Source organism: Myotis davidii, unplaced genomic scaffold (assembly GCF_000327345.1).
Source record: "Myotis davidii unplaced genomic scaffold, ASM32734v1 scaffold189, whole genome shotgun sequence".
NCBI lineage: Eukaryota > Metazoa > Chordata > Mammalia > Chiroptera > Vespertilionidae > Myotis > Myotis davidii.
In genome coordinates, this window is record NW_006383017.1 from 5,128,026 (window position 1) to 5,137,978 (window position 9,953).

General features: G+C 40.3%; 1 long non-coding RNA gene across 1 annotated transcript in view; it reads left to right on the forward strand.

The window, feature by feature from the left end:
* Positions 1-858: 858 nt before the first annotated feature.
* LOC107181714 overlaps positions 859-9,953 on the forward strand; it is a 17,933-nt gene continuing 8,838 nt past the window's right edge. The window contains exon 1 of the long non-coding RNA XR_001512415.1: positions 859-1,129. This is a non-coding gene — a long non-coding RNA (uncharacterized LOC107181714). The remainder of the gene's footprint in view (positions 1,130-9,953) is intronic.

The following is a 9,953-nucleotide window of genomic DNA, read 5'->3' on the forward strand; positions in this document are numbered from 1 at the left end:
AGAGAGAGAGAGAGAGAGAGAGAGAAGACAGGTTGACTGGGACAAAGGAATTGACATATTTTTAAAGATCATGATTTTGGGTTTTACAAAGATAGAAAAATTGTCAATGAAACACCTTAGTGGGACAGTTCTAGTGTTTCCTAGATGTGTTTATGATGAAATGCAAAATGTGAACATGAGCTAATTTTATAGACCCATTGTGTGTGCCTGGATTAAGTTTTCTATTTTCTATGTGTTCTCCCCAAGCGGGGTTTGATTACATCTCTTACGGATAGGGAAGTTCCCCTCTTTTCTTTCTGAGATGTCACCAGACAGCCATACCATGTAGACTTTAAACCATGTGCTCCTCCAAACCATTTTGTGTCCTCAGCATTGTAAAGTCTTGACTTATTTTCCATCAACTTCAGCATCTTTGCCAGGAGGGAAAAATGGAAACAGGGCTTCTAATTTTTCTAATCTATTAGATCAATTGGAAGCACCAGGCATAGTGTGCTGCCTAGTATATACTAGAGACTCAGGAAATGTTCATTGAATATAAATAGTAATCAGATTGAGTGAAAAATAAAAAGATGACAGAGAAAAGCAGCATTATGTATTAGCATAGCCCAGCGATTTTCAACCCTTTTTATTTCATGGCACACATAAACTAATTACTAAAATTCTGCAGCATACCAAAAAATATATTTTTTGCTAACCTGACAAAAAAATTTGGTGTACTTCTCATTCATTCACACTGGATGGCTATTGTTGTGTTGGCTGTTGTCATTTTTTTATTTGACAGTCTAAGGGAAAAGTGGTCAGTGCCCATGACAAAGTAGTCAGGTATTGCTTGTTTAAAAAATTCTTGTGGCATACCGGTTGAAAATCGCTGGCATATCCTGTTTACACAGAATAAAGGTTGGAATCTGAGGCTCTGAGGTGAACAGTTTTCCTGTGTGTTGCAGGGGATCACCTCCAGTCTGTGCAGTTTAGTTACCTACAGAAATCTGAATGCATCCCACTAGGTTCCTCTACTGCCCAAGAAGCCTCTGGTTCTGTCCTTGTGTTGGACTGGTTAGTTTCGTCTTCATGAAGAAAAACTGTAACATGAAAATATACAAAGCACAAATAAGAAGTTGTAGCTGCTGCTGTAAGTCAGCACTATTATATTTCAATGCTAGATCTGACTGATACATGTTTTTCCTTTTAGCTCATGTAAATAAAAGTTGATATAAAGGAAATACCATTTAATGGTAATGGGGGAGAGGGGAAGCAGTCCATGAAGCAGTCTATATATGCATATATATGCTATATATGCTATATATGCATTTAATTCTGGATTTCCTCTCCCTTTCCCCACCAACAGAAAAATAAATTATATTACTTCTGGAGGAACTTCATTATTTATTGGCCATATTAAACCTGAAAGGTGGCCAGTTAGATGGTAGTTTGATTACTAAGTATCATTTTCATGATTTATCAGCCACAAAATGAAGATACTTAAAGAGATAATTATAAAGTATACAATATAAATATAGATAAAATATACAAGTACTTTCATGTAATAAATACTAATATAAATGCGAATGTATAAAAAGATGTAATGTAAATATAATAAAATAATGTAAAAGAAATACCTATGAATCTATACTGATATAAATAAATGATTGAATAAGTAAGCAAATGGAAGAGAATAACCTTGTGTATAAAAGAATTCTAAGTGATTTATGTTGATAATTCCCTAAAAGGAGGTGAAACATAACTGCTCATTCCTTAGATGCGGGCTGTGCATAGTAAACTTCCTTCCAAAGAGTACAGTATAAGAAGAGGAAAAATAATAACTTTACGGTGGAGAAAGCTGACAAACAGTACTTTAGCCAGGTGATCACACTAACATGGACATGGGTAAAGGTGGCCTTGTCGCGAAGAAATGAAAATGACTGCCTCTCTGATTTCTTCCCCAGATCCTATAATCCCATTATAATCCTGAGAAAAGCATTGGGCAGTTGTAGACTTTCTACAAAATACCTAACTAGTACTCCTCAAAAGTTGTCCAAATCACCAACTGTTGTCAAAAAGGTAGTCTGAAACCCTGTCACAGTCTAGCGAGGAGGAAGGAGACATGACAGCTAAATGTAGTGTGGGATCCCGGAACAGGAAGAGGACCTTGGGCAAAAATTAAGGCAATTTGAAGTATGGACTTCAGTTAATAATAATATATCAATATTGGTTCATTAGTTGTGGCAAATGTATCAAACTAATGTAAGAAGTTAATGATAGGCGAAGCCAAGTGTAAGGTATATTAGGAACTCAATAATATTAACAACTTCTCTGTAGACATAAAACCACCCTAAAATTAAGTTTATTTTTTTTAAAAAAAGACAAGCCTGTAGTTCACGTTTAATTTTCATCATGCTGGGAGCCTGAAGTCTAGAGCAGCACATGGTGTTCGGGACTGATTGTGGTGTGAAAGTGGGGCAGCTCTTCCTGGCTGTTGTCTAGTAAAGCATGGCAGCGTGTTTGCAGAATCAGAGAATGCAGGATTTCTAAATGTTCTCCCATGGAATTCCCTACTGGCATGACTTTCCCCCTTTGCTTCTGCCCAGCAGCAGTCCCGTGAGTGGCATTTGCTGTCCTAGTTAATCAAAGGGTAGGATAAATGAAAAACTCCTCTTCCCCTCCTAAGACGTTTCAATGGGCCTGGAAATGTAGGTCAAATTGCATCACCGCAGAAAGGAGCGAACAGGAAGGTGAGTGTGCAGTGTTGCCAACCTCTGTAGATTCCGAGTCATGCTGAGCCAGTGTGGAGCAGCTGAGGGGTGAGCACATACAGGGACTCGGGAGTCATGGTTTTGAAGTAGTCCCAGAATACTTATATATTAACCAGTGATTTTTTAAAAAAGATCTCATCTAAAGCCCTAGTGAAAATAACGTACACTGGCTTTGTTTAATTTGTATCTCCCAGTCTCTGGAATTCTTTTTGTCTTTTATTTATTATTGGCATAATGCAGCACTTTATATTAATTTATCCAGAGAGATGTTTGAGTTGCAGAAATGATTGCCATGTGTACATTTTTAAAAATGTCTTTTTTGCTAATAACTTAAATCTAATAATATAGTTTTCAAATTATATGTATTCATCTGCTCAATGGACTCTTGATTAGTATATAGAAATCATAAAATATGTTTTTTATCTCTAAGTTATGTTTAAAGAATGCTGTTCCATGGTTTTCTATTTTTTTAATGGCTGAGTCTTACCGATTCTAAGATATAAGAAGTCTCTAAATACATGTGTTTATTTTTACACATTGTATGCTACCTGTGCTTGGTAAGATGTCCAGATGTCTCTGCTAGAGTGGTCCCGTAGCTGACATCATCATGAACAGGAAGCATCCTGACAGTAAAATCTGCTCTACCAACATAATTGGTAGTTGATCTATATACAGATGGAAAGTCAACCCTGGCTGGTTGGCTCAGTTGGTTGGAATGTCATCCTGTACACCAAAAGGTTGCAGGTTCGATTCCAGGTTAGAGCACATACCTAATTAGGGTTTAACCCCCGGTTAGGGCACATATGGGAGGCAACTAATCGATGCTTCATGTTTTCCCTCTCTTTTTCCCTTCCTCTCTCTCTCTAAAATCAACAAACATATCCTCTTAATGAGGATTTGAAAATATATTTGCAAAGGTTTGGGTAGTATTTAACCTTATAGATTGAATACATTAACCTGTGAACTGTTTATAATCCAATATTCTTTTAGCTAATTTTTACTTTTTATTTTGAAATAATTGTAGATTCATGGGAAGTTGCAAAAATAGTACAGAGAGGTTCTGGTTACTCTTAAAGTTTCTCCCATTGATTTCATTTTACCTAACTCTAGTACAATATCAAAACTGAGAAATTGACATTGGCAGAAAATATGTGTGTAGTTATATGTCATTTTATTTGTGTAGATTCGTGTGACCATACCACAATCAAGACCCATCACTGTGAAAATCTCCCCCTTGCTCCCCTCGTAGTCACAGTCATTCCTATTGTTCTCACAGTCCCTAACCTGGCAACCACTAAGCTGTTCTCCAGCTCTATAATTTTGTCATTTGGGGAATATTACATAAATATGATCTTTTGAGATTGGCTTTTTTCACTCAGAATTTTAAAAAGGATTTTATTTTGAAAAGACTATTCATATTAAACATTTTAAAACAATATTCATTTTTAAAAGAAGTTGTTATCCAGAGTTTGATTCACTAATTTTCACACCTGCATTTTCCTAGCTTGAGTATTCTATACTCTGTGTTGCTTTATTTGAACAGCTGCTAAAGTCATGTGTGCCGATGTCATATCTGATTATAGCATTAACCTTATTGCCTACTGTTAAGGCCAATACCATGAAGTTAAAGGGAAAATTACCACAGAAAAAGGTCAACAAAGTAGGTGTTACAGTTGGTTACTGAACCTGAGTAAGATAATTAAATGTATACTTGGAGTATACCAAATAGAGCAACTGACCCATATTTGTGTTCCATTTCATCGCAAAAAACTCTTCAAAGAAGAGAGACTTTCTGGAACATGTTTAAATGAACAGCAGTTGAAATAATTACATTAATTAGTTAATGTAAAGATCGTGTCACAGGATTGTTCTATGTGGTTAGTGTGAGATGTCACCAGATGAAAGCCAGTGTCTGCATCCTGTTAATCAGATTCTTTGAATGTCTTGAGTAGGAAATGGAGCCCTGTGGGTGGATGAGAGCTGGGAGCAAGCAGCCTGAGAAGGAACAAATCTTCCTCAGATGCAGTGTGATGTTTTCTTACAAAATATAAAAAATACTCCAGGAGCTGTCGGAGAGCATGTTAGTGTTTGGCTACAAACAATGATATCAGGGCTGTAGGGAATCCCATGGCCAGACCCAGGAACCGAGTTCCATGGCACCATCCTGACCTCTGGCAGTGAAGGTGAGGTGTGAGCACCAGCTCCTCCGCTGGCCCAGAAGTCATGCTCCTGAGGCTGTCAGGACAGATTTTTATGAATGGGATGATCTTGTAACTGTGTGACTGGCAATTGGTGTTCATCTGGGTCTGGCTCCTACGTTTTACACAGTTTTCCTCCTAGATAGAAAATTATTCTTTGTAATTAAAATCAACCGCTGCATATGGGCTTAACATGTTTCAATTGAACATCTATGTTTTATTCAAGCAGCGTATGATTACACTTGAAGTAGCTATTGGGATGGAGGAAAAGGGGAATGATCATTTATTGATCACCAGATACCTGTCAGACACTGTTTGCAGTGCTTACACACAGTCACATGTAATGACAACACTGAAAATTGCACTCATGACACTCACTAAGGCATGGGTCTGAAATAAGCAGCATACTAAGTAATTCTTTGGCAAATAGGCCAGTTTTCACGGTCAGGTTTGTTTAAGAGGTCTATTGCCCAAAACATAACATATATAAAATATAGCTTAAAGATTATATATCTGTTAATTAATTTGTATGTTCATGAGGCAATTTGTGGATAATATAGACTATAGAGATGCACTACCTACCCCTTCTCTTAGCAGCTTTCTATCCTAAAAACAAGTTTACAAGTAAAGGAAAAATCAATTAACTACAAGAGTAAAAACTGCTTAACTTACCAATGCAACATGTAATAAGGCAATTCATAATTAATTATCAAATAAATCAGATTGTAAATGCTGTAAATGTTCAGAAGAAGAAATGATTAGTGATCTCTGACCTTTGATTTTGTCACCTGCGAAACGTAGGTAATACCTACCTCATAGTGAGAAATGAATAAAATATGTATGTAAAGACTATTACTTAATACACCTTCAATAAATTATAGCTGTGCTGTTGATAGTAAGATTCTGATGGTGATTAGGACAACAGTAGTACTGCCACTGCTTCCCCAAACCTTAGTAGCTTAACACTGTATGTGTTGATTTCGCACCAGTCACAGCTCAGCATGGATTGGCACAGAGGCTCTTGCTTCTAGTCATTCAGGGGTGAGATTTCGTGGCTCTGTCCACCTCTGAGTGCTTGAGGCCCTCTATATTTGATCAGCAGAGAGACTGAGGATAAAGATGATAGGGTTTGCATGGGCCAAGCCTAGAAGTGGCACAGTTTAGGACTCAGTCATATAACTGTGCCGTACCTTTCTGTTCACATTTTAGGACTCAGTCATATAGCTATGCCTTACCACAGTGAATACTAAAAATTTAGTCTGTGTGCGCAGGAAGAAGAGAATGTAGGTATAGGGGAGCATTGGCCATCTCTGTCACAAAGAATATCCAGAAAGGCTTAACAGAACAGGAGGCATTTTTCTCGGATCATTTAGAGAAGTGAAACTTGTAATAGCCTGCCTTTAAGTGGCATTACTTAAAAAGGAAGGGTAGTCAGTCACTTCATTTACTGTAAGCCATTTAACTACGATAGGCCTCCTTTTCCTCACTTACCAATATTCTTCATAGGGCTGTGGTGAAGGTTAAACATGACAGTACATATGAAGTTCTTATTGCAGGGTCTGGCCCAAAGTAAACACTCAGGAAAAGTAATTATTATTGGTGGTATTAATAAGTATGCCCCCAGAGCTTAATGCTTGCTAGCTGTTCATTTATTTGACTTTTTTTTTTAAAGGACCATGTTAGACTTGCAAAGAATGACTCAACTGAAGATATTTACATGAATTTTAGAATTCGATAACCCCAGGCCAGTCACAGGAGGTTAATGTTCCCTTGGCACAGTACTGGGGGAGAAGCCTTCTCAGCTCCCCCAGGCTCCCTCCCCTCAGTCAGCTCCCCAGACTTGATCCGCTCTTAAGAGGACAAGAGCACCACTTTAAATTACCTCCCACTACTCCTTCCCCATCCTCAGTGTTGAGGTCTATAGGAGAGTTTGGCTGGAACAAGTGAGAGTAAGTGCCAGAACAGCTACTTATTGCTCAGGCCTAATTGCAAGTCCTTAGTAAGACAATAACATCTCACCCCAGGCACATGCTAACCTGGGTGGGGTAGCTGTCCAAGTCTGTGGTTCCATTAAATCCAGTTCTATTCACACTTGTCGGGCCCTGGGGACGCAGGGATGAAGTGACATGTTGCAAACTCGCCTCTAAGAAGTCCATTTAGGGAGCTAGGTGTATTGACCTGAAGAGATTTCATGTGAGCTAGGTTTTCAGGACTGGAGGTGAGTTACTTACAAGGTGGGACTAAAGGAGTTCATGGTGTGGGAACAGTAGGTGCAGAGGCAAAAAGGTAGGAATTGCTGTGGTGGGTGGCCATGGAGGGAATGGTCTTAAACTCAGCTCTAGTATTGACTGCCTCACTCTGCCACTTTTTGGCCTCATCTCTCAAGCCACAGTTTTCCTTCTGTTAAAAGTTTTTAGTAACAGTTCTGTATCAGAGACTTGGGAGGACTAAGTGACATGATATATATGTTAATACTGGGCACATAGTAAGTGCTTAATAAATATCAGCTGCTACTACTATGATTATTGTCATGTGCTTTTGTAAATCAGCCTGAAAATGTACTGAATTGACCAAGGATTTGGGCCCACAGACAAATTGAAGAACTGCTGGGAATGTTACTATATGTTTGGTTCTCTCTTAGGCTAATGGTGAAATAGTGTACTGTAGTCACAGTTGATGGGGAAATGGCTTGCTCACTCCACAGTTAAAAGGAAAAAGAGCCCAGTTAACCTCTGTGAAGCTTAGGAAAGAGAACCAGAGATGGGAGAGCTGGGCCACCTGAAACAGTAAGGGGGTGCAGGCCGGTGGCATTGAACCCTTTGGAGTGAGGGAAGGGGGTGTGTGCAGAGACATAGATGCTCCTTTAAAAATGTCATGACGGTGAGGAGTGTCACGTAGGGGAAGGTGTTGAGACTGACGGCAGGGACTAAAATATATCCATGAGCTTAGGCCAGAGGTTTTGGAGTCCTTAGAAAGTGGTTTCATCTCCCTCTTTCCTGGTTGTTTTCAAACTGTCATTGGTATCCCTGGAGCTCAGTGGGTGCAGAAATTCCATCTGACCTTTGAGGAGAGGGTACATGGTAGCTCCACTGAGAAGACAATGTGTGTGGAGAATAGAGGTTCCTTCTGAAAGTCGCTTTGCGAGTGAAAACCTGCCAGAGTGAGAGCAAGGTGGAACTTGGGTAGGAGGCGTGTGAGCGAGCTAGGAACCCCGTTAATTCAGGTTTCTGTAGAACATGCTACCGCTGACATATAAACCTGCTTTTACAGTAAGACTTGTGGTTTCTCATTAGGCTCAAGGTCACAAGGAGGTAGACCGGGCAGGAGGAGAAGTGATGCAGACAGGTGGGTGCTTTGGAAAGTACTTGCCCAATGATGAGAGGCCACAGGATACAGCATCAGCCAGTTGTCCCCATGCAGGAGAGCTGGCTGTAGTTGCCAGATTTTTGGACATTCCAAGAGAAAATGGGAATATGGAATTTTATGTGAATCTTCCCACCTTTAAAATACCAGCAACACATTTCTTTTTTTCCCTAAGATCAGCAAAGAGGAAAAAAAAGTGAACTATTTTAGTTCTCTGGACTTTGTTTGCAGTGAGGGTCAAAGAGTGGAGAGAAAAATGCATAGCAGGTGTTAGGCAGCTCAGCTGAGCACACTGCTGACTCTAGAGCCAAGCACAGTACCTGCGGGGGAGCTCACCCTCAACAGTGCGATTGAATAAATAGACCAGCTCAGGAAACCTCTTGGTTTTCCGTCTGTTCATGTAGAGAGTGGAGAGAGAGGTAGCCTTCCCTCAGCTCTAACTTAGAAGAGAAAATCAAGTCAAAGCTTGTGTTGCACTCCATGTAGGGCCCACCTCTCTAGACTTTTCTCTTCCCTTTCATACCTCTCTAAGCACTTGGGTGCCATTCTCACATTAAAGTTCCATGGTTTGCCTAGAATTGAAGAAAACTTAAGAAATAAAAGAAAGTTTGGAAGAAAGTGAAGTCTCGAGAAACTAAGATGGCGGCATAGGGGAACATCGAGATTGCTGCCTGTTGTGCCCAGATTTCAAGATTCCCAAGGGCCCACCAAGGAGCCAGCGAGTCCGATGCAAAAGCAAAGAGTCATTTATTTCAAACCTAGGTTTGGCTCCCCTGCCCCCCCTTACTGGCACAGCAGCAAGTGGCAGAGAGAGAGAACTCTGTGTGGAGAGAGGCTTTATAGGGGGTTGGGGCAAGGGGAGGAGAAAGGACTGTGGGCCCTGCCAATTGGCCAGGCACAAGTTGGTGTCTTGTCACACAGGATGTGGTCATATCTATGGCGACTTCTCTTGATTGTCATTGGCCAGTTCAAAGAAGTCCTAGGCGTGGCCAGCAGCGGCTTGGCTTCCGGGCAGAAGCCTTGCTGAGCACATGGCCAAGGTAAGAGGGAGGGCATAGCCCTTACCCTGGGGCAGGGTGGAGGGCGTAGCCTTTACTCTGGGGCAAGGTTGAGGGAGTAGTCCTCGCCCTTTCACAAATATATACTCCTGACTACAAGGCTTTAGTGGGCAGCCCATTCTTGGGTCCCCCGCCCCTTGTGGAGAGTCTGAATCTGCTTGTAATAAATTTTCCACACTTTTGCTTAAATCTTCTGGTCCACGTAGCTCATTCTTCGGTGCGGCGACACACGATCCCGGGGAAAAACCTCAGCTCATCATTTCTATAGAGGACATATCTATACATCTATATTAATATCTACATCTATGTCTACAAAATTTGAAACTGTGTAATAGTGAGAGAAGTTAACTTGAAACGCAGGCAGATAGGGCAGGGGTCCAGCAGGAAACAAAGGCAGGTAGAACATAGACCTGGCCCTAATATGGAGCTCTGACTGAAGAACCATAATATGGAACCCTGAGCACCTTATGCTAAGCAAAATAAGCCAGTCACAATAAAGCAAATACTGTTTAATTTTATTTATATGAATATTTTGAGTATTCAAATTTATATAAACATAAAGTGGGAAGAGGGGGAAGTAGAAA